Here is a 26,703-nt window from a genome sequence, read left to right on the forward strand (position 1 = left end):
AAGAAAAAAAATACAACTTTCATTTCACATGAACTCCATGGTGGACATCCATGTTTGCTCACATACAGTATGAGATCTTTGTGTACAGGGAGATTTTCCAGTCACGTGACAGTGAGGTACTTTCATCATCTCTAGAGACTATGAAATAGTTTGCAATGATCTGAAACAAAATTGCCTTAAATGAATGATAATAAGGCTATTGACCCCTTATCAGGAAAACTTTGGATGCAAATTGTGATATATTATAGTCTTTGCAGAAGTTTTGTGTTCTGTTACTTTTTTATTTACTGCCTGCATTCTTCTTTCTCACCAGGTGTCCTTGCTGATAGTAGACACCAGTCCTGTTGAACTGACTGACTACCAAGATGGGAGTCAGTTCAGAATTTGATGCCGTCTACGACATCCTTGATTCGCGTCAGAGAGGATTCATTGAGTATGAAGAAGTCCTGGAGTTTTACCTTGAATTCTACTTCATGCCAGTAGCAAGAGACCAAGTAAGAAGTTATAAATTTAGTGAAATAAGAGATCGAATACCAGTGTCCACATACATACACTATGACTCCACATTACAGACTTATGCTTCTCCACCTTACATTGTGATACCAAAGACACATTCTGTTCTTATTATCAAAATAACTTGACAACAACTTGAGACATGGGTTATTAGTCATGATGATCGTGCCCAAAATAGATGAAATCCTTTTGTGTTACATAAAGTGGTTACTTGCTGATCACTCACTAATGAATAATGATTGTTCCACATTGGCAGAACAAGAATTGCATTCGATTTTCGGAATTGTGGTGCTAAGCACCGTTATATTCTGCTTAGCATTTGTTAAATGGAAGAAATATCAGTCTCTGTCACAATTAGAGAATCAAGCTTTTAAATCAGCGATTTTCAGATTTCCTTTTCATTTCTACCCAAAAATTACTGGGTTTCATGACTCCTTAAGTCTCAACTAGCAATGACAATTATTTTTTATTCAGGTGTCAGAAGCCATTAAACATGTTTGCGGAAAGGAAGCGAATGGAAGATGCCAGAAAGCGCAATTTCTGGATCTAGTTGTGGAATTGGAGCGCAGACGCCAGATTGAGCATGGAACATGGTGGGATTTTAAAGGCTTAGATACAAAGGTAAGATTTTATCATATTGAAAACCTTTGTAAGAGCAAATCTTAAAGGTTATGCTTATTCATTTTACAATTTCTGTTATACTTTTATACCTTAGTGTAGCTTGCACTTGAAGAGCACTAAAAAGATAATACAGTGCTATATGATGACAAATTGTATGATGTCATAATCATTTGTCTGTTTACATGTTTGAGACATTTTTGCTGTTTGAACTATTTAAGTATAAAGTGTAACAAGTTTGCTTTGTGCCTTTCCAAAACTCAGTGCTCAATATGATTTCATCATGTGTTTTTAGGCGTCAGCTCAGTTAACACAAATTGATTCTGTCACTGATGTCGTGATTTTTACAATTTTCATCTTGATTTAAGGATGCAGACAGGATTTCGACAAAAGATGCCCTGTTCCTGATGAAAGCCACACACCAGGAGCACTTCACCTTTGCCACTTGGCAGGGTTTCCTGGAGTCCCGAGCCCATCCTAATGAGGACGTCAGCTATTCTGAGATTCGGTTGTGGCTCTGTAACTGGCCACTACCAGGGACTAGCTGGAGCTATGAGGAGATCATTACTACAGCAGACATGCTGGACAAGGAGAAAAAGAAGCAGGACATGCACAGACGCAGAAAGGTCATGAATCTCCAGGTACTGCATTTTACATTAATTACTCTTAGCCTGTGACGACAGCTTTCGTGCAAATATTCGTCCTTCAGCTCTCCTTGCTTTGTTGCTTCTGAAATCAGTCCTGGTATCTTGAAATATCAGTGAAATTATTTCAGGCATTGCTTAGTTTGCCTGATGATCCACTTAAAAAAAAAATCTTCAGAGCTTAGGTACAAATGTATCTAATTTATTTTATTCTCTTTCTCTCTCTTTCTCTCTCTCTCTCTCTCTCTCTCTCTCTCTCTCTCACTCTCTCACTCTCTTCCTCCCTGTCTTTTTAATACCATAATGACTACTGATATGATGTCCCCAGCAATGATTTAAATGCTCTGTAGCAGTATTTTTGCAGTTCCACTGAGCCAAAGGCTTATCATGACTATTGTTTGGTGCTTTATTAAAGGGCCAGAAGCTTGTTACATCAAATTTTGTAATACTCCTCGGAATTATTCACAAATTGAGCCAAGGTTATGTAATGTGTATCCACCTAGGTAGATGGTTATGAATGGTCCAAGGGGAAGCCAGCAGTTTAGAGTATTTCGTAGTACTTCATATGTGGTCAATTTGTTTGATGTTACCCACAAAATGACTGTCCTAATAAGGACAGTCACTGTGAATCTCTTGATGAAACAGATTGGCAAAGCAGAACGAACTTGAACTGTGATTTATCACCAACTGGATAACACTCATCACAGCGACCACTGTCATAACCTTGAATTCATGGTCCAGTTTCAAGCAATAGTAGATGGAATAGAGTAAACAGCATTCTATCAGCAAACAGAGGTTACTTTTAAAACACACTCAATACTAAAGAAAGATATCATAATGCATTTTCCATCATTCTCTTTGAAAGCAGAATGTACTTGATCTGAATTTTGACAAATGCATGCCACATTCCTTCATTACATTGAGTATTACTGATTTGTAGACCCAATGTTCCAAAAACACCACCTTGCTTCACATATTTCTTGAACTTGATGGTATCAACAGCACTATGTACGGTGCATTACGTTCATTGCAGAAGTGCACTTACATCCCAGATAGTAATACAATGTAGTATACAAATGATGCACAGATCTGAGTGTATTAGTATACAAATATCGACTGCTACAGAGGGAGATGGTAAAACTATTTGCACCGAGGTGACTTCTCAACAGTGCTATGTCCCGAGACGAAGTCGAGGGACATGGCACTGTTGAGAAATCACCGAGGTCAAATAGTTTTACCATGGCCCGAAAGAAAGCAGTCAATATTTGTTTTATATCCCTCTCGAGCATTTTACAAGAGTGATGACAAGGTTCCCTTTTGGAAAAATGTGCAGGTTTAACGTTAAATCGAACGTTAGACCGTGGCAGTGCAGCAGCAGTGCGTGCAGTGCGTAGCGAACGACACCACTGCATGCGCTGTATAGGCCACCGTGTATTAAACCGTTGTTGGTTCCTACGCACAAGCTACACTACAGCGTGCTAAACTCCGAACGATCAAGGAGGTCCAGGACTAGAAGTAGGCCTAAAGCAGCTTCGTTGCCCATATCATCTTCAAAATCGGTTTTAGTTTATTCCTAATTCGTACCTGATATGTTGTCCTTCTCCTGCAATCATTCCTCCGTTACTTGAAGCAGTCACTTTGTCAATTGAGCTGAACTGCATTGATCATACTAATGTTACACACACACACACACACCATCGCACCACAGATTTCTGTAATGCCATCGCGCACCGCACTCTAGCGCTAGCTCGCTACAAGCCACAGGACTGTCGCTAGCTAAAGTATCGCTACTACGCGCACTGCGTACATTCTCAAGTGAGAAATGTAGATATCGATCACACAATCACGATTGGGTGCAGATCGTGGATTCCCAAAAGTACTATATCACGCTGGCTAGTAACTCTTTCCACCGCATCCAGCTGCTCATAGCTAGCTAGTAAAACTACACCATTTTCGTGCTCCGTATAATCCTATGGCAAGAAACTTTACATGAGGGATATAATATGAATTGTTTGCACAAGATAACTGTGGCATTGCTCAACCCACTCGTCTGTGTCTCACGGGTTAAGACCAGTTTCCGTATGCACACACTATTCATACTGACGTACAAAGAAGCATATACATTATCTGTTTTGTAGAGCAGTGACCAATTTTTTTCCAAACCTCCATTTTTTTTAAAAATCATGCTTCTAGTAATAACCAAAGCATGGCAAAACTATCAGGTGTAATGCTAGCCATCTTGCTTGGTGACCTATTGCAGTGAGCTAACTGCTTATTAGCGTGTTTACAGTGGCTATCATCAATGATTGTAATAATCGCTTGATATTAAACTTCTGGCCAGTAAAAATCAACACACAGCTCTCGACCAATGAGATTGCACATTGCCTTACACTGTTCCATGATAATTGTTGACAATATTGTAATTTATATTTCATCCGTAATTTTGCCAGGATGATTTCATCTCGGCAATAGAAGCCCAAGAGAAGCAGCAGTACAGCAATAGATTCAGGAATGAGGCGAGGAGAAAACTCAACAGGTAAGGCTAACTGTGCATTCACTTCCTTCACATAAGTTTTAAGTGAAAGGTAATCAGCCCACTATTGTAGTAATGAATCATATGTGTTATGAGGAGATATTCCATGCATTTTTAGATTGAAGATATACTACTCTTGTCTAAAATTACAATATTGAGTGAGTCATGTTTTCAATAGAAATTGACCAGGAAGTCATGGAACTTGTAATTTGTAATATATAAGTCAAACTTATATACCGGTACTGTATGATGCCACTGAACCTTTAATACTTTTCCCTGATTTTTAGGATGCTGCAGAGCTGCAATGAACAAATTTATTTACATTCAGTACATGGATGTATATGTATGGCAAGCTGTGTATGATTTTCTACCTTGCATTTGTTTGAAAACACAGTGATTATCATTGCCTTATATGTGATAAATTTCACCTGTAGTAGTGATAGTTATTACCATGAACATATCTCTTTGTCATCGTAAAAGATGTAGGACATATCGATTTAATTGCTTTAAAGGTTGACTTGCTTGAACTTGATGAAGTGACAAATTGATTGATTTGCTTTTAAGAATGGATGTGCAGAAAGAAACTACATTGTGCAATCATTTGATAGAATATAGTCCTACATGTATACTCCTACATGCACAAAGAACATGGCCATATTGGAATAAAGATACTTTGCAAAAAAAAAGAAAAAAATATGATGATCATAAGTAGATGACATCAAATAAACTTCAGCGTTTGGAATCCCTCATAGTTTTAATTGCATCATATTGTTTGTGATATTTCAGTCATGCCACCAGAGTTCTGTAGTTGCCTTTTTACACAGTAATTTGCACACATTATCCTGTAGTAATTTCTTGTGGGCATATATGCACTGACTTGCAATTGATGTGATTGATTTTTTACATATGACTTTCATGTTTAGTCAAATTTGATTAAACAAATGAAATATATCTGTTGGCTGATGTAGGTGGGTGCAACTTGGGGTTGAATCTCTCCTGTTTGATGACGGCTATGATGCCTTTGAAGGAGATGGCACAAAGCGAAATACTGTCACAGTACAGGATCTTATGGAGGCCATGGAAGAGAAGTATGACATCCTGAGAGAGAAGCTGCTCTGGGAATCCACACAGAAGCATGTCGGTAAGTAGCAGTTTTCACCACCAGAGGCATGCCCCTACTTTCATGCTTAGCATGACACATTTTCTATTTCATGATTTTATGTCATGGAATAAGATGAGAACAGAAAACCAAGCAGCAATGTAGACATAACTCTTTTCATGCTAAGTAATTATATAATAAAAGCATGTTTCATTTTCTGTTTTTGTGTTGTTGTTGTTGTTTAGTTGTTGCTTTTTTGTCTGTAGTATCAACAGAAATTCAGCTACAAGGAACATTCTCTCTAGAAATAATACCAGGTCATTTTGCGTTTGTGGTCCGAGTGTACATTGTTCAATATGAGCAAGATGAAGAGGTGAAAATTATTGTCAAAGGCAATCCATTACATATCAATTGGTTCAAACATTGGCAAAGCTGTCATAAAATAAGTAAACTTGCGTACACAACTCTTTCTGTTTTTTGTTTTTCTTCTTCAGGTGATACTATCTGGTCCTCAATGCGTGAGAGCGAGCGTGAGGAACAGGTTTTGCGCGTCAAGACCAAAGAGACAGAATACCGCATCAAGGGTGACTTTGAGAAAGTCACCCAGCTGAGCGTCTCATACCAGGTTTATGACTTCACGCTGACATCTGTGATGGGTTATGACCGACTGGCACATCTCAAATACCTGAAGGAGTTGCAGGACAATGAGAAGAAATTGCAGGCAGAGGGGAAGTCAGAAGAGGAGCGCTACTTGGCATTTGCTGCTGAACACATGCAGAAAGTTCAAGGTAGATAGTTTGTAGCCTAAATAAATGATTCTATGACAGCTAAACTACCATATAATTGATCATGTTTTGAGAAATGTTGTTCACAAAGCATAGGTCAGATTTTGTCACAGTCAGGCATTTTAAGTACAAACATTTCTAAATCTCAGATTGTACTTCTCAAGGTTTCTAGACCAATTGCAGAATCATGCAGTCATTAATGTTTACTTGTGTAATTTAAGTTTTTCTGGAGAATGGGGGCAGCAAAAAAACAAAAAAACAAAACAAAAGTAAGTCAAACCTCATGTAATTATGAGTCTGTGATAACTGGAATTGAAATATCTAAGTTTTGTGACTAGGATGATGTATTTATTTTGTGTGTGAAACCCCTTTTTATGCCTCTTCCCGTATTAATTTGGTTATTAGATGGTATGAACTTTAGAATGCCTGCAAAGTCCCTTTATCATGCATTTTTGTTGTCATTTAGCAAAATAACTGATAGTGTCTGATTGTCTGATTCAATTAAAGTTCACAATGTGAACATACAGTTAAGACAAAACTGATTGTAAACAAAATCTCGTTCTCTCTGTATCTGTAGGCAGAGCCACAGCTGGCCAGCTTCTGATTGACCTGCACAAAAGACACATGTCTGAAAAGGACTTTGTCCTCTCCTTGTTGAAGGGCAGCCAGGGTAGACCTCTCTTTGCTGCAGAGATGGTGACTGAGTATGTCTACTATGTCAGCCAGCAGCTCATTGCAAGCTGGGAGCCCTCTCAGCTGGAATACTCAGCAATGGCCATGGGCATCTCTGAGCGGACACAGGATATCAAAATGTCCTGGTCAGTGGGAAATCTTTGCTCGCAGTAGATAACATGAACATTATGAATCTTAGTTTTGGATTTAACTCAAAAACATTTGATTAATTACATGTATTTTCATGTTTAATCTTTAATTACCTTCATTGTCGTGTTTAATTCTTAATTCCCATCACTGTTATGTTTAATGATCAATTATTTCTATTCGTAATCAATTTTCAAACAGAAGAGTCAATGAAGATACATATGCATACTGTTTTGCAACTTTATTGATAACTGCATCACCTGAATGTGGTGGGAAACTGATGAGTGGTTTATTAAATGCCATCTCAAGAAAGGAGTGCAGTCAAACAGGAGTATATTGGATCGATGTGTGAGTTAAAAGTGTGAAAAGTAAAAGTACTCTTGTATCCTCTTGTGCATGCAGTTATGATTATGATCGTGATCTGCATGAGCTGCTAGCTTTAGAGCGTCTTCACAAGGCCCCAATGGGGACCTTCCCAGACAAGCCGTCAGGAGAACACCCACCCATGGAAGGCCGCAGTCGTGGGATTGTAGACATCCAAGTTCAGGTCATGCGTGCTGTACTCCGTAAACACATCCACGAAAGACAGGTGAGCATTGGTGGATGTTGTCGTTTTAATTACTTTGTACCCTGCTTCACTTTCTCGTGCTCATTCTAGTAAATCTGCCCATGACTGCGTAAATTTAATAAAGTCAGTATGTCGTAGAGCAGTAAGGAATATGAAGTTGTCCAAACTTCGCCTTGAGTTGCATTCCACAGCGTAGCTGGGTTGATATCTAGGTTTCATAGAATATTTACATTTGACGCAAGGATTGTATGAAGCCAGGATTGTATGAAGCCAGAAACACCCACAGTGTCAAGACAAGAGTTGATATGACACACTGCCTTATGCTCTCTGTAGATGATGGTGTACATGCTTCAAGGCAAGGAGAGCAAGGCCTGGCGAGCAGTAGCCCGCAGGAGGACCACTAGGGAAGGGAGAGAGGAGAGAATCAATGAGCTGAGAGCCCAGTGCTCCAACTGGCGCCAGTCTTCGGCAGACTTCATGCGTGCAAAGCAGAAGGCACACATCAAAATGCTGCTTGAAGGCACCTGGCTCTACCATGAGAATAGGTAAGAACCTTAGAGTCTGAAAAAGCTCTTTCAAACTGTTTTATTGAAGTCTGTCAGTCAGGTGATAACCACATTGGTCTGACATAGAGTAGGCTAAACACTATTATTTTCTGTACTCCTATTTCTATGACATGCATTATACTCAGAAACAGTGTTATCATGGTATTGAAAGAAAACAAAAAGCCTGTCATTGGCTGGGTAGGCCCATAGTCCTTTTCCTTCAGCAGAAATTCAAATTTGCTACCATGCCCACCAATGATAGAAGATATAAATATGAGGGACGGAAAACTTCCCTTCGAATAATTTCCCGTGTTTGAAACTGATATTAGAGTAGGGACTTTTGCATACATGTCAGAGAGAAGGAAACCATGCAAGCATAAAGCTTAGAAAAGAATTTGTTTTTTGCTAGTGTGGTTACTTTTCTACTTCACTCATGCTGCTATTGATTAGAAGTGTCAAAAGCATTGTAAGAGTAAAATCTCAGTCCTCTTTCTCCTATCCCAATGAAGATGCTTGTAGTGCATACACAAGTACATACTGCTTGTTCATGCATGTTCAGTTTGTTACTTAATGACATCTCATGTCGTTTTGTGTGTCTTTTGAAAGTAAAGGAATACACATCCAGTTTTGCTGATGGACCATCCTTTCCAGGGAAATGATGATATCAATGAATTGCTATCTGTTTTTTCCAGTTGAAGGATAAGATGCTGGAAGTAATCTGCTTGCACTTTCACTTCCTTCTATCTTTCCTCATATGTATGATAAAGGCAACTAGACATCAGAGGAGGCCACAACCTCAGCCTGACCCAGGTTTCTGCTCATGTGTTGGCTGACATCCAGCAGCATCACACCAAGGAGTTGGAGCGCATCCTTCTTGAGATGCAGCACAAGGTTTGAAAGATCCTTACTCATCAGGAGTTTCTCTGCCCGCTGTGCTCTGACATTTTTCTACCTTTGAAAAAAAAAAGCCTTTGTTTTAGATGTCTATATGATATAGCAGCGATAAAATCATGATGATGGTGACGACGATGATGATAATGATGATAATCATAATTATAATGACTGTCCTATTCACCAAGGATAGCAGGTTGGCACTGATCTAGCTAGTTCCAGAAATTATACACCAGTAGAGTTAAATTTCTGTTGCATGCCATTGGCATAGTGGAACAGACATTGGGGAACTTACACTGTTTGAAAAAAAAGAGTAAAAAATGGAAAGTCCATAGTTTTTGATGTACCGTTTATACTGCCAGAAAATTAGAATTATTCCTTTTTTTAGGCTTCTTAGGCAAGAAGTGTGCATGCGCAGAAAAACTGGTATATATTAGTTTTCTAGGTAGATGGTGTGCATGTGCAACTTGTATCTGTCTTTGCATGAAGGCCACTGATCTGTTTGATTCTTACATGGAGATCAGTGCTGTAGGCAGGCAGGCAGGAAATCTCACATGCCAAGGATGGATGTCACATGACCAAACATTGGAATAAAACTCAAGAGCTAGGTGTCGGTGTTTACGTTGGCACAAAAAAAAAAAAAAAAAACTGAATAAAACTGCCAATTTCAATAAATTCACTCCTGAGGAAGGCTTTTCAATTGCTTCATTTCGCTTACGCACCAGTAGATGCCTAGCAACATCCAACAAAATACTGGAATGTGTAGAAAACTATATATATATATACTTTTTTTTTTTGGTGACAGTGTAAATGCCCATGATCATGATCTGATGAGTGTTAGATCTAGATCCACCCTGTTTCCTGCCTGGTTGCTTCTTTTTTTTGTCTGTGAAAAATATTTCACAATATTTTATTGTGAAATAAAATTGTGTATTCTATATATTGCTTGTACCTCATGTGCAGGATGTAAAAGAGCTGATGTCCATCTGGTGGAGGGAGTACAGTGCACTGAATGAGGAATGGCTGGATGGGATCTCTGCTGTCATCCTAGGAACTTTTGAACTCACCCTGGAGGAACTCGAGATAGTAGCTGCCCTAGAAGCAAAATATGATGTCCTTAGGTAAACACGTAATTATCAAGTCATAGAGGATTAGTAGATTTTCTCTCTCTTCTTTCTTTCTATAAAACAACAACAACAGGATTAGTAGTCTCTTGAGAGAACTTTAATACAACCAAGGGAAATTACCTACACAGATCCATACTTTAAATATACAATTTACGAGCCAAGTCGTAGGCATAATAGCATATCAATTATTTTCAATATTTGTTTGGGGACTATAAAATGTATATAAGAATGGAATTGAAAGTAAACAGTGAAACAGTGCAACGTTTACCTTGAAATTCCAGTATTTTGAAGCATGATATCAGTATAGTGTCTCCAAATTTCAATGGGTAAATACAGTATGATAAGTCAGGATTTTGAATGGTTAAATAAAAACTCACAGTGTTTGGCAAGTCACAAACATAAACTACTTATTCATTTGGTCTGTCATATATGCAGCATGTTTTATTGTGAAGCAGGAATGAGCAATGCAAACTCATATCTCTTGCCTGTCATATTTCCAGGGACAAGCTCTTGACAGATGCCCTTCTGAAGCAGTTTGGAGAGGCTGAGTGGAGGAAGATGACTGAAGGAGATCGCCAACGCCACATCCTGAAGTTGAAGCTTGAGGAGCGGCGTCTCAGGCAGGAGGGCAAGTTTGACCAGGCAGCAAAGCTTTTGGGAGACAGTATCAAGGTATGTTCAACTTTTCCAAGTTATCATGTTTGGATGATAAAGCCATGATTAGAAATTCTTTCATTATTTCAGTGATACTATAAGTTAGCCGTGCAGTGTATCAAACATGAGCAGTCTCACAGTGATTACTTGTCATTGATATTTGCATGACTGGAATGGTGATCACAACTGATGTTGTTTGTGTTTTTTTTTTTTTCCACATGGTTGATGTCATTATATAACCATCTTCATAGATGTTGGTATAACTAAGGGCGTCATATTTTGGAACAGCATTGCTGTACATATTCATGAAAATTCAAGAATTTCATTTATTTACGTCGATATAGGGCAATTGTCAATCAGTTGCAATAGCATTGCTGTTTCTGATTTGCTAGGGAGATTCTACAGTATTGGTAATATTTCTCTTTAATCAAGTATAAAGGACACATTTACGAAATTATCATGTTCTTGAGAAAACATAGTCACCACCAGCAGTGATGATAGTTAAAAGTTATCTTGGTACAAAGGTGTGAGAATGATCAGTACATATGAAGATTGCTGGAGAATTGTATTGCTGAGCAGTATGCTCTCTATGTGTGTTTGCTATAGGACAAGGAAGCACTGGAGAAATTGATGGGCACCAATCGAGAGGAGTTCCAGAGGAAGCTACAACAGAGGCTTCTCATGAGGGAAAAGCGTAAAGCCCAGGGCCTTGAATCTGATGAAGAGAGTGATTCAGGTATACAGTACTCCAGTTATAACAAACATGGTTATTACAGTGTTCTTGTTACAACGAAGTAGAAATTTAGGTCCCAAAATTATCATCAATGTGTCTTTATTTAATTCACTGTTCGGCTATAATGAAATTTTGGTATGACGAAAGAAAAATGCTGGTCCCAAGGACTTCATTGTAACGGCAGTCACCTGTGCTTCAAGACTTTTCATTGAATATTTTCATTGTCCCTTTCTGTACTAAGACAGCTCTCTGTACTGCATTCTTCTGTCATAAAGAGCACTAGCTCTCAAGCAATCTCATATCAACAAAACACTAGAGGACAACTGCAATTTCTAGCTACATGTAAGTGAAATGAATCAAGTGCAATTTTGCACTCAAGTGAAGTACAGCAGTAGTATTGTAATAGCAGTGACTGTCTTTTGCTTCAAATTGAACTTCTGATTGAAGAAAAATCTGATATACTCACTTCTGGCAGAAATCCAAGAGAGTGAGACAACCACAGGCAACATCCTGAAGGACCTCCAGAAGAGGCAGGATGAAGAGCTCAATGCCATCATGATGTTGCTACGGCAACAGCAGAACCAGTACCTCAGTGAGAGAGAGAGGCAGGAGTTACTGCTAAGGCTAAAGAGGGAGCGCCGACGTGCAGCCAAGGAGAACAACTTTGACGAGGCAGCCATCTTGCTTGGATTGGCGGAAAGGAACAAAGCCAACATGGAGGAAAAGTACGCAAATTGGTAGAAGTCTGAGCTTGCAGCAATACTACTATTACTTTGCCGCACTGTCATGTGTCAATACCATTCAGCTTCCATAATCTTCCACTTTTTGAGTTGTGATTTTTTTTCCCTTTCAAAATACAAACATATTCATGCAAACTTTTGTGAAGAATTATGTAAGTAGTACGTGGAGTCATTTTGATATTCATATTGTATTTTTGAGTGTTTTTCATCACTTTACTCCTTCAATTAACCATTTGGTATTCAGAGGAGATAGAACATCACTGTATAAATTCCAACCACAATTTGATTGTAGATTGAAGGCAGAGAGAGAACGTCAACTCAAACTTGCCAGAGAACGGCTTGCAGCAAGGAAAAACAAGTCTGAGCAGATTGTGGATGACTTTGATGAGCCAAACTTACCACCCAAAGGTATGTCATCCAAAGTAATTTGTGGGATTTTTTATTTCAATACTTGGGACACTTACTGAATACCAGAGACCACATGTAGCATTCACTTCACGTATATATGGTAGAAGCACTTAAGTTTGGTGAGTACGGCTCTCGAGTTGTAAACAGAAGATAATCATGATTTAAAGTTCTGCCCAGTGCGTAATCTGTGGATATTTGTTTCACCCACAACGTCATGGCTGTCCCAAATTTACAAATGGGTACCAGGTAACATAATGATAATTACAGGATCCTGTTGAAGAGACTACCCAGGGAAACAATATATTCATTATCTTTAACAGATGTCCTGGCATATTTTACTTGCCCCTATAACGAATTGAACAGTTAGACCTGTCAATGCTTTAGCGTCAGATAATTGCATTGATGATTAGGTTTAAATAAGCAAGAACTTTGGCTTGCAGGGCATTACACTTTAACCCTGTACTGTCCCCCCAGGTGACCTTGAGGCCTGGCGGGATGCAGTCCTGCGAGAGATGGATCGCAGGCACCGGGCGGAGCAGGAGCTTCTGGTGAACATCATCATGGATGAGGGCAGTGAGGATGTGAGAGATGCAGCCAGAAAGATGGGCAAAGAGGGCAGGCAGGAAAGACTCCTTCACCTCAGGTCCAAGGCAGAGGGACTCAACCTTGAAAAGAAAGGTACAGTGACTGTAGTAAGATGGAGAGACTCAAACAGGATTTGTTGCCCCATTTTATAGTGTAATGGTTTAATCTGACTATATTTATGAACTTTTGTCAGTACACTCAACTGTAGAAATCAGTAGAAACTGTAGAAGCAAGACTATTTTTAGTGAAAAAAGAAAGATAGGATATTTCTGAAAAAGAGAAAAAAAAATCATATTTGTAATCAACCTACAGTCTTGTACACATTACAAAGTCAGTGTAGAATAAATACTATCAGTGAAATTTAAAAGTTTTGGGGAAATTGAAAAACTGTTGTGAAGGGTTTGATAAGAGTAAATTATGCGTCATTTTCTTGTGCTGTGAGAGGTAAAATCCCATTTGTAAATATCTAAGGAAGGACTGGTGGTGTTTTGGAGCTGCAGTCATTGACTGTGACATTATTTGATGTACATGTAAGAAATATTGTGTAAGTGATAATGACTGCATTTGTAGTAGGTAATGCTAGGATTGAAAGTGAAGACAGAAGTCTTGCATGTATTTATTCTACTGTATATGTTTATTTATCTTTTAAACTCCTTGGGTAATGTGAAGTTGTGGACAACTATAAAACTCTCTTTCAGAGGAAAAAGAAGAGAATCGTGACATCTTGGAGGAGGCAGGAGCCATAAAGAGTATCCTCCGTCATAGAACCTTACAGGAACAGCTGACAGAAGGGGAAGTTGAGCAGGAGGAGGTGACTGCTACACTCTTAGCAGACCTACAGGAAGAACAGGAGAGGGAGTGTGAGGTTGTCATGGCAACCATCTTCACAATGGTAAGACAGATGGGACATGTGTATCTACTGTATACGCCAATTAGCGGGTCTATTTTTTTGCGAGAAGGGACTTCCCAACAATTTTGCAAATGGTTAAATTCACGATTGTGGAGCACAACACTGAATGGAGAAATATATGCATGCACGTCACATTCATGTCGGGATCATAGTTGATATTTTTGTGTGTTTTTAAATTCATGAAGAGCGCCCAACTCTCGAAATTCTCTGAAATATAAACCTAGCGAAATATTCTGCGTACACAGTTATTCAAAACTGTCAGTGAAGATTTAAATAAGTCATTGTTCTTTTCGATATTTGCCTTTGCAGCATCACACAGAATGCTGTTGTTTCAAATGAAGAGTACCAGTAGTTGTAAATCTAAGCTACTAGCATAGGTAATTGAGATGAATCCTGTGTACTTCTTTGTGTAGTACATGAAAGACAATTACAACTTACTCCATTGAATGTACTGGGTGTCAATGGGCTGCTTTCATCTTCCATGCTAATCGCGCTGTGAGGTGACTTATGTTGAACAAATGGAAGGAATGTCTCATGCATTGTGCATTGTGCATTTTGCATGAGAAGATATTATGTTCAGGACCTTGGCTTTGGGAAGCCTTTTATCAGGCAAGTAGAAGTATGAACTATATCTTAGTTAGTGCATCAGTCTTCATTTCTTTTTTTTTCAAAATGCTTGGTGACAACTTGTCCCTCATTCAAATTATCATCCATTTGACGGAATGTGCTTGTGACAATTTTGTCCTTCAAACTGCTTATGGATTTAAAAGGAAAAATAGTGTCACCCTGCAAATCTATGATGAGCACTGTATATGCAAATTCAGTTCAGTTTGGTATTGTCTGGTGTTTGCACTTACCTTGTGGTACGGTTAAGATTTGAGGCTCATCAAAATGTGATAGACTTTTATTTGGTGAATTCTTTGCCATTTTCATCAATAATTAGATTTTAGTAAAACATATAGGATTAATCCAGCACTATGTTTCTTGATTTAGGTGTCATAAAAAATGCCGTATTAGACATTCAAACTTCACAACTATACTCTCCCAGTCATTCGGTCATGATTATCATTAAACTACTACCAGACAGTGTACTTATTTCAGTGCTCTCAGAGATGGTTACGACAATGTCGAAGTGTACAGTGATAATATTGTAATGATCTGATTGTGCTGGGTGATTCTACTCCCTTCGTTCATGGATCTAGGGGGATATATGTTTCAAATAATTGAATGCTATAACATAACAAAAATGCTTGATTTTACTTTCGAGCAAACATGCAAAGATGAAGACAAACATCTTAAAATTGGTCTGAAGTTCATCAAATTGCTTTGATAATTGAAGGAAAGGGGGTAATGCATTACACAAAATTGGAGGATATGATCCAAGAAAGCTCTCTTGTGTAGCTTTAAGAAGATTACAGTTTTTTCAAATTTTTATTACAAGAAATGGAACTAGCTAATAATCAGAGTGCCCAACAACTGACAACTTAATAACTAGAAAGTGAGAAGCTGAACTTGAATCTCTGTGGTTGTGTCTGGAATGACCAAAATATGTCTGTGCTTGTTTTTTTTTTCACCTTGCCAGACTGAGGAGCAACTGTCTCGTCTGCGCATGGATCAGATCTGGGCTCGCCACAATGAGCAGGGACGCAATGTGTTGACAATCTTCACACAGTATGAGGGTGTTGGTGATGAAGACAGCTTATTACAGGTGAGGAATTGTTGAATACAAATGAGTGCTTTTCTTGTCATTTAGAATAACTGTTTCTTTCTCTGCCAGTTTATTATGTAGCATAACCCTGCTGATAGTTGCTCTGAATTTAATATCAGCAGATAAAAGAAGCTATTGAGCAAATCCAAATGTTAAATTTCAGTGCTGAAATTGCAGTAAGCTCATAATGGTATTATTGTTCAAGAGCATTGTTCTCATAATAGGGAACACAGTTGTGATTTAATTGTCCCCGCCGAACGAGTTCGAGCAGGGGACTATGAAACGTGTGTGTGTCCATGTGTCCGTCTGTGTGTCCGTCCGTCCATCCGTGTGTGCGTCCGTGTGTGATCAAAATGTTCAAAATGCTACTCCTTTGCCATTTCTAACCCGATTTTGATTCTGTTTGCTTTATATGATAGCACTACATGGGAGCTTTGAAACTTCTATACAGAATTTCAGTTGTGACCTTTGACCTTGACCTTTGACCTATATTGTACATTTTGCTTCAAAATGCTACTCCTTCGCCATTTCTAACCCAATTTTGATTCTGTTTGCTTTATATGATGGCACTAGGTGAGGGCTTCAAAACTTCTACACAGAATTTTGACCTTTGACTTCTTTGACCTTTGACCTTTATTTTTGACCTATACTGTACATTGCCTACAAAATGCTACTCCTTCGCCATTTCTAACCCGATTTTGATTCCGTTTGCTTGATGTGATGGCACTAGGTGAGGGCTTCAAAACTTCTACACAGAATTTTGACCTTTGACTTCTTTGACCTTTGACCTTGATTTTTGACCTATATTGTACATTTTGCTACAAAATGCTACTCCTTCGCCATTTGTAACCCGATTTCAATTCCGTTTGCTTTAAGTGATGGCACTAGGTGAGGGCTTCAAAACTTCTACACAGAATTTTGACCTTTGACTTCTTTGACCTTTGACCTTGATTTTTTTTACCTGTATTGTACATTTTGCTACAAAATGCTACTCCTTCGCCATTTCTAACCCGATTTCGATTCCGTTTGCTTTATGTGATGGCACTAGGTGAGGGCTTCAAAACTTCTACATAGAATTTTGACCTTTGACTTCTTTGACCTTTGACCTTAATTTTTTTACCTATATTGTACATTGGCTACAAAATGCCACTCCTTCGCCATTTCTAACCCGATTTCGATTCCGTTTGCTTTATGTGATGGCACTAGGTGAGGGCTTCAAAACTTCTACATAGAATTTTGACCTTTGACTTCTTTGACCTTTGACCTTAATTTTTTTACCTATATTGTACATTGGCTACAAAATGCCACTCCTTCGCCATTTCTAACCCGATTTCGATTCCGTTTGCTTTATGTGATGGCACTAGGTGAGGGCTTCAAAACTTCTACATAGAATTTTGACCTTTGACTTCGTTGACCTTTGACCTTCATCTTTTTACCTATATTGTATATTTTGCTGCTAAATGCTACTTCCGGCGGGGACATATATTACGCACCGCGTAATTTCTACTTTTCCTTGTTGAGATATGCTAATATTTGAAGAAAAAAAAATGTCATAACAACTGTTGAACAAGGTGGAAGTGAAATGGCTAAGTCAGCCATGCATTAGATGTACATTGATCGCTAAACATGTTTAATTATGCCTTATATTTTATAGGCCCTTGACAAGAAGTATGACACCCTGAGACAGAAGCTGCTGAAGGAGGCTCTCATCAAGAAGGTTGGTGAAGAGAAGTGGGAGACAATGTCTGAAGAGGAGAAACATACCATGCTTCTGGACCTCAAACAGCAGGAGAGAAGGCTGCGGGCTGAAGGTGACTTGCTTTCAAATGCTTAACGGAAGAACAAATGATATATGTTTGTAGTTCAGTTGATAGTTGTATGATCTTACATATGAGAAAATTTCCCTAAATATTCCTAATTTTTGAGGGGAAATGCCTGCTGAAGACCATGAACAAGTAACAAGTTTTTGAGTTTTAAACAGATTTATTGTGTGTTCATTGTTTTGTATGTTTACAATGTAGTATTGAAAAACAGATGTGATGGTGTGTGTTTCATGTAGTCATAATTTTTTTCTCTGTATGAATGACAATAATTGACTTTTGACGTACCGTTATGTTCTTTTTATTAGCAATGAGGCCAAAATTGAATTGAATTTGCTGGAATTCAGAAAGGGTAGATAAAAGCAGCTGTAGCTGCAGTGATATTTATATACTCACACAGCAGAAGTTGCTTTCTCACAAAAGTTGGCCGTAGACCGTGTTTTACAATCCTATACTCATGGCTTATTCATAAAAAAAAACACACACACCAGAACATATGACTGACAACCATGACCTCTTCAACAGGCAAAACCTCTGAGATTTCTGAGTTACTTCAGATTGAGGTGGCATCAGATGATCTCAAGAAGTTGATGGGTTCAGAGAGGGACCGCTACGAAGAGAAACGAAGGCAGAAAATGGAACTGAGAAAGAAGAGAGTATCACAAGGTAAATGGCACATATTGTATCAATGTCCATGATAAATTTACTTTTTTTAAACTGGTTTATGCAGACAAATGCATTACCATTTCAAACAATATCTGCATGTAATAGTGTCATCCACGTTATTTTGTGTGCTTGCTTTAGTAATGCTTCAATTACTAAAATTTGACTCATTCTAATTGATCATATTAAAGGTCTGTTCTAAATGTAGTTGAGATTTTGTGATTTGAATTGCAGAAATATTCATGTGAGATTTGACTATTTGAGCAAATGTTTGATTATTGGGGTCCTTGTGCCAGTGCAGTGTTTATCATGGAAACATCAAGCTGTCTTCTTGATCCCCCTCACTTTCACTTCACTTCAATTCAATTCAATTTTTATTCAGCCATTCAGTAAAAACATACGTATACACTTGCAAACAAAAATATGCGTGTAATTATTTCAGAAAGTGTAAATATATAAAAAGACATTGAAAGGTCATGGACCCCTGTGAAAGCACGGCTTGTATTGATTGTGCCCAGTAACAAAATCTTATTCTGACACAAATCAAACTTCACATTAAACTTTCCAGGCCTTGATCCAATTCAAGAGGGTGAGGAGGATGGCATCTCAGAAGATGAAGAGGAGACAGAGGATGATGTTCTCACTCAGATCCAGAAGCGCTATGATGCAGAGCGGGAAGCCCTCATTGCCCAGCTTAGGGGTGTTGATGCACAGTACCTCAATGAGCGGGAGAGGCAGGCAGCACTGGCCCGCCTTAAGAGGGAGGTACGGAAGGCCAGGAGAGAGGATGGATTCCATGCGGCTGCCCTGGTCCTTGGCCTGGCAGAGCGACATCAGGCCGCTTTGGATGAGAGGTAATATACCAGTCTTTACCAACCAACTTTGTACTCTTCTTCATCTTTTACTATAAACTAATGCAAAACATGAGAGTCGGTGTACTGTGTGCTGGAGAAGAGTTATCAGCATTTCATTTGTTTGTTTCAAACAACTTTATATTCATATTTACATCTTTACTCATCTTATATAAGTACAGTATCTGAATATTGATGTGTCATGTGGCGATAGCACATATACACAATCTCCGTACTCAGCATTATTTTTTAGACAAAAGGATGACCACAGCATTACTCCAATCAAATTTTATTCCAGAGTATTCACAATTATTCTAGGTTTTATGCCAACCTGATTTCAAGGCAGGGTATCACAGTAGTAATTCATATACACCTCAGCAACATGAGAATAGAGTAATGTTTGTGCAACACAAACTTTGTGCCCAGATTACAGCGGGATCGGCTACGCCAAGAGCAGTTGGCCAAGGAACGGCTTGAGGCAGCAAGGAGAAGACAGAAGCTAGGAACTATTGAAGAGGAGCAGGATGAAGAGCTACATGTTGTTGATGTGGCAGACAAAGGTGCCATGCAGGTGAGATTTCATAAGATCACGCCCTATGTTTGGTCATCTCCTCGCGATTGAATCCAGAGAAACTCTATACATGTACTGATCTCATTATGTCTTACTTTAGTCATGACGAGTTGTTTAATTGTTGACAGATGTCTTAAAAAGGAAGATTTAGACTGAGAATTTAGATCGAGGGTATTCCAAATAAGCAGAATTTCAATCATGTTCATGGCCTTGGACAGGTTTGTATTCCATGCATATTGCTTTGAGCTACCAGTAGAAATGTGTTGATGTATTGTACCTCAACTCACTTGTATGCACAGCTACTCTTTCTAGTGCTATTTCTCATTAGAGTGATTCTACTAGCAAAATAGTTTGTTGTGTTGGTGGACTAAAGATGTATTTCAGAAGTGTTCTGATGCATGTATACCTGCTCATATGCATACCAGTTTGGAAACAGGTACAAATATACCCAATATGATGTAGACTGCTTTAAACAAATTGTGGTACAGTGTAGAGGAGTTCACATTTATGATGGTTTCTTGCACCCAGGGGACAAATTTTCCTTTCAATTATGAGGAGTTTTCATTAAGTGTAGTCTGTGCTGAAGGTTCCCTCCTGATAATGTTCTGTACACCAGGATGCGGTCCTCAAGATGCTAGAGAGGAAACATGAGAGAGAGAGAGTGGTTCTCCTTCAGCTCCTCCAACATGGTGGCAGTGAGGAGGAGAGGTTCATCGCTGGAAACATGTCAGCTGAGGCACGTGCTGAGAGACTTCAAGACATCTGGAACCAGATCAAGCAGCTACAACTCAGTGAGTCTATACATCACAATGTCCTTGTGAAAAGCCTTATAATGTTATTCATTCCTCTTCAGTAATACCTTGTAATCTGATTTGATTCTTTCTCATGAGTTTAGAAAGAATATGTCATATCCTCCTTTTTTAATACCTAATGCAAGATTGGCCTTGATAGCTTTGTTCAAACACAAGTCTTGTTCAATATTCGGGCTTTTTTTTTTATAGTGGATTTGGCTTTATTTGCGATGCTTTTTTGACACAAATTAGTGATATTCTCTCTCTCTCTATTCTAATCATTTCCCATGTACACAGGTCAAAAGGAAGAGAGAGCTACGTTACTGCAGGAGGCAGCTGTTGTTAAGATGGTCTCACGATCCAAACTCCTGGAATCCAGTCGGGAGGGAGAAGTGACAGAAGATGAAGTGATCATTTCCATCATGGCTGACTTACAGCTACAGCAGGACAAGGAGTGTGAAGCCATCATCCATTCTCTACCAGACAAAGTAAGACATTCTTGAAAACAAGACTGGTGTGGGTATGGCTCTGTTGATGGCTGGTTGCTAACATCTGATTCCTTTGTTTCAAGTTATTGAAGTACAGTCTGACCTCTGTTATCTGGCCATGTTGGGACCAGTGCCCATCCGGATATAAGTGATTTGGCTGGATATGGGGGAGATAATGATTATGCACATGTACTTGTAGTTGTTGATCCAGTGGTAGCTAAGTAGATAGCGTACACTGCAGCAGTGGTGTAATCTATGCTAGCTAATTAAAGAATAACAGAAATTGAAGCATTTTAATGTAGAATTCGTTGCATGTATCTGTTCAGAATATTATGGGTTAATCATGTGAGATTTGTAGGAATTTTGATAGAGTTTGAAATCTTTTTTTTTCCATCTTCACTGCCTGTAGAGGATAGAGAAGTCCAGATAAGAGATGGCTGGATAATAGAGGGCAGACTGTAAGCCACTTATAGCGAGGCTGATGAAAGCAAAAAGTACAATGACATTGTCATGGTTTTATTCATAGACCACTGTACACAGGAGAGTTGTTTGCATATCTAACAATGAAGCGTAACTCTGTAAACCTTTCTGACTAGAAGAAAATTATTGTCAACTGTCTCAGACATGTATTTATACTAAACATCTTTCCATTACCAAGCAAAGGTAAGGCCATGCTAATCATATGAGGACGGGGAGCAAAGAACTCTGCATATCTTGAGACTTAGTACTGTATGTATTACCGGTACTTCATTTCTGACATACATTGGCAGATGTCACAGCTGTTTCATCCATTCAAGGATATGTTAAGCCTATTACAACATCTCTGAACTGGGAGCAACTCTTGTGGTGAAAAAAAAAAGAAATTATGCAGAAATATGATATACATTTTGAACAAAACAGGCTTAGAGAAGATACAGTTTGTCATGTTTGGTAGGAAGTGAGATACTGAGTGTACAGTTTTAGCCAAGCAGTGACAAGTGTTTCACATATTGTGATTATTTTTGTGTCTCTTCTAACTGCCCTCATCATGAAAGGATCATGGTGCCCTTACCAAGCTGCAGACTGAGAACCAAGAGGCAATCAAGAATGAGAAGAATGAGAATGTGACCATTGTGGTGACCAGTACTGACCTTACCACTAAGGCTGGAGAGAACCAGCTGATAGAGGCACTGGAGGCCAAGTATGATGCCCTCAAGGACAAACTACTTGCTGATGCCCTCATGAAGCAGGTCAGGATTCCCCCGTGTTACTACCAAATTAACCTGTTGAGGATGGACTGATTTTGCGACAACACGCATTTTCCATAGGCACTTGCCTGAGTATACTCGGGACTCGTCCTCAACGGTTTAAGACATAGAGAATAGATTCCAGTCTCGTAATTTTTTTTTTTCAAAGGAACGTATGTTAGCTGGTATATACAAAAAAGGGAAAAAATGAAAGTATGTCTTTAAGAATTTTTTAAAGCAAATTTTGTCCTTTGTCTGTCATCTCACATACATCATATACAAATGAATTTTCTCAGATTTCGGTCTCTAGTTAAAGGCTTGAAGTACATAAGCAGTACTGGTTTATGGACACAAAATATGAAGTACCTTCTTCAGAAGGGGTAGTGTTGATAAGCTCCAAACATTGATCATCTTTTGTGCTGACTCTCTGTTGTAAAAGGCAAGCTAGTGCTATTGCAAACACTGGAGTGAGAAAGATATGACATGAACTCAGATTTACTGTGTATAATGGGAGTTCATGCTATGTTATCTTTAAATTTTGTCCATGTTTATAGCGATTACATCCCATCTTCAGTCCCCTAGTATTCCAACAGTTCCTGTCATTCGATGTAATGTTTATGTGGTGATGTCAGAAAGGTTCTATCTGTGTTTCTATCTGTCTCAGTGTTTTTGCATTATATCTATTGCATGTTTTCAATATGTCTGAGATCCAGAACAGCAGTCTTTGCATCTTTAGCTGCATTAACCCATTAAAGACGAGTCCCAAGACTACTCGGGCAAATTTCAAATGTGACAATTTTTAATGCAAACTGTGTGCCTCTGCACTGCATTCCCTGTAAACTGTCATTGCTTCTTTACTCGTCTTTGATGCCTGTAGCTTGGAGAGGGAGAATGGGCACAGCTATCAGAGAGGGAACGCCAGCTACGCCTCATGAAGCTGAAGATGGAAGAACGCCGGCTGCGGCAAGAGGGCAAGTTTGATGAGGCAGCCATGCTGCTGGGTGATGCTGCCAAGTCCCAGCAAGCCCTGGAGTCCCTAATGGGGGAGTCCAAGAAGGCTCAAGAGGAGAGACTGAGACTAAGACTAGCAAGACGCAAGCAGAGGCTGGCTGAAGGTTTGTCTTTAAAGTTTTAGTCCAAGTTTTGATTTATTTGATGTAGACATCACAGAGGCAATTGGGTGTTTATGATGAAATAACAATGAACTGACAGTGTTGTGCCATTCTGACTGAGAACAAAATGCCTTGCTTCAAACATCTTCCTGGTACTGCTGCTACCACCTTACACCATTAGTGTGAATGCAGATGTAGTATCAAACAGTGTGACTGTGAAGAATTATCCTGATACTGTTGTAAGCCGGGTTAATGATGACGCTGACAGTCTCCATGAGTTGAAATTGCAATGATTTATTGAGCAAATCAAACAGACAGTCTAAACTCCGCACTATCCTCAGCTACATGTCGAATACAGAGTGAATAACAGATACAGGCCTATTAACTATTCAACATAGCAGAGCTCGTAGAGAATACATTAGTATACCATCCATTCTCTCTCAAGTGAAAGGTCAAAGTCAAGAATCAAGAATCAATCAAATCTGCGTCATTATATTCACATGAAAAATAAAAGTTGCGTTGTGCCCATGCCAACCACACGCACACTGCGCCATTGGCATGGACACAACGCGCCTCAACGCATTGACGCAACAATAACATACCGCATATTTCCATTTACCACAAACTTCCCCGCGATTATATAACACAACCATGGGTTATATAATCCCAATTACATCATATCATTTTCATAACATCCTATACTATAATACTCGAAGTTGTTGTTGTTGTCGCGGCCTTATGTATTTCCTGTTTTATTTTGGCGTTGCTGGTTTCTCTATCTCCTCCCGAGCCGTCGGCTCCGGGCAGTTGCGACCGGTGCCGTCGGCCGCAGGAGAGTATCCTACATCGAATGGCGCGGGTTTCGTCCCCTCTCCGCCTCCGTGTCGACGTCGAGGACGAAAAAGAAAAATTAATTAGCTACATGCATAATGCATTTTTGTGCGTGACGAAAGAGCCGAGCATTTCAATATTCACGGAACCTGCGCTGGCCTCCTGCTTTCTCGATCTTCCATCTTTTAGCTTGCAGAGACACTGGGGGATACTAAAGATGATGGTGCAGCGAAATCTCTGACATCTTCCGGCGGACGCGCACGCACACACACAATGTACCTCGCAGAACTCTATACACACTCTACACTGTGTGTATATAGTTCGGTGATGTACCTTTGCCTCCGCCTGTTACGTGTACTGAATGTATTGACGATGGTTACACGAATCTGTGTGTGCGTGATATGGACTACAAGGGCATTTACGTACAGTTCGCCATTATTGGCGTCCCCAAATGAAAACAACGAACGTTGGTTATGTAGTTGTATTTTGCACAACTGCAGAATACTATATGCAGCTCAGGTACGTCATTTAGTTTGCTCGCCGTTTGCTCTCAAGTCCGGTGTCATTGTACGCAGACTGTTTAGGACGCGGCTAAATATATTTGCCGATCGTATCCTTACGTATCAGATTACACGCGCAGCTGTGTCCATTCGTTTACTGCAGAGCTGCTGTAATCATACATATTCATAAGATGAGCGGACGTAGAGGAAAACCTCGCTTTGCCGACCGCCTATTTTTAAAATTGCAAGTGGAAATAGAATGTGTGGTTCTATGGTCTATCAAACCAAGTTTTGGTGACAAAAAAAAGAGGGAGCAAATGAAGACGAATGCAGTGATGTATATATTCTTCTTTCTTCCATAACATGGGGAAAAATATTAAAGAAAAAAATACGAGGTCGTGAGAACCTACTCACACGGGTGCCTATTAAACCTGATGACTATGATCTCCCCCTCCCCAAATAATAACAATGATAATAATAATAATGATAATAATAATAATAATAATAATAATAAGGATAATGATAATAATGATATAATAATAACAATAATAGGAGCAATAATTGTAGGCCTAATATTAATTATGATAATGTACAATCTGAAGCAGATGTAGTTCTATATTAATATGATATATCAAGCCAAGTTTTGGTGATTAAAAACAAAAAGGAGGGAGCAAAATTATGAAGACGAAAATATCTTATTTTTCTCTCATAACGTGGGGAAAAGAAACATGAAAAAAAAAACCCACAAAACAAACCGAGGCCTTGAGACCAGCCGTGGATTCCCGCGGGTGCCCGCGTGGATGCAAGAGCAGGGGGTAATCAAAGTCATAGTGTTAATATCTTCCCGTTTCGACGGGAACAACCCGTGGGCAGAACTTTCGGGGAATCTCATTTGCGTTTTTGGTAATTTTTCCTGAATGTTTTTGTTTTTTGCCCTGCGGAGGTGGAAATGTGTGTGTGCGTGAGGGGGGGGGGGGAGGGGTGAGGGGCAACAAGACAACTGTTGGACTTCAACGGGTGCAAATAACCCCTCGAAACTCAAGTTCTATAATAAAAGCAAGTAGTGGCGGGAATGATCCCTACCAATGGACCGGATCGCCTGGCATATACTACAAAAATGTATTATAACATTTCTGGGAAGGGTGGTCATTTAGAAGACAGCACAATTAACGAAAGAATGAGAAGACTTTTCTTTTTATTTCTTCAATAAAAATGTGCAAAATCGTATTATGAGAAAAAAAATTAAACCCCTCAGACCCGTGGATTTCCACGGGTGCTGCTAGTTATACATAATAATACATAACAAAAAATTCCCCGCTTTTCATGTCAAATCATTACACTTTACAGCAATTTCATATAAGAGCGGATTAACAGCACATAATGCTATACAAAAATATACTTCAGGAAAGCGTGTGTTCCCCGCTTTTCCAGTCAAATATACAAACGTCGATATACTACAAAATTGAACTTTACACATGAAATCTGCCAAGAGCTGAAACTCTTGAATCTTCCAAATTTACAGTAAATCATACAAACTCATATTTGATACATGGCATATGTTCCGCGCCAAGAGAATAACACATCAATATGTTACAATTTTCTTCAGTTCCGTTTCGATGTAGAACTCAGCCGTCCCACATTGTCAGTTATGTACAGAATATCCGAGAAAACAATGCATGAAAACCCGTCAAACATGCCGTAACAGAACATGTTCTATGCATTGTATATAAAACCATACATCAATGTGTATAGTTCAAATTTATCGAGACGCAGTATACAGACAAGTCTCTTAATACACATGCCAAATGCATACAACAACACAACAACTTCCCCGCGATTATATCATACGACCCGTATGATAATAATCGATTTTCTAAAAGTAATGTACTTCTCAATGAATCAATATAACACATATCACGAAATTCACAGTTGAAACAAAGTGAAGTCACAGAATGTTAGAATTCACAACA

General features: G+C 39.0%; 1 pseudogene; it reads left to right on the forward strand.

Moving 5' to 3' along the window:
- Nucleotides 1-365: 365 nt before the first annotated feature.
- Nucleotides 366-26,703, forward strand: part of LOC139727992 (uncharacterized) — an 80,361-nt pseudogene continuing 54,023 nt past the window's right edge.

The sequence above is a fragment of the Diadema antillarum genome, unplaced genomic scaffold, assembly GCF_040938485.1.
Source record: "Diadema antillarum isolate AM-2024a unplaced genomic scaffold, OU_Dant_1.0 scf00000018, whole genome shotgun sequence".
Taxonomy (NCBI): Eukaryota; Metazoa; Echinodermata; class Echinoidea; order Diadematoida; family Diadematidae; genus Diadema; species Diadema antillarum.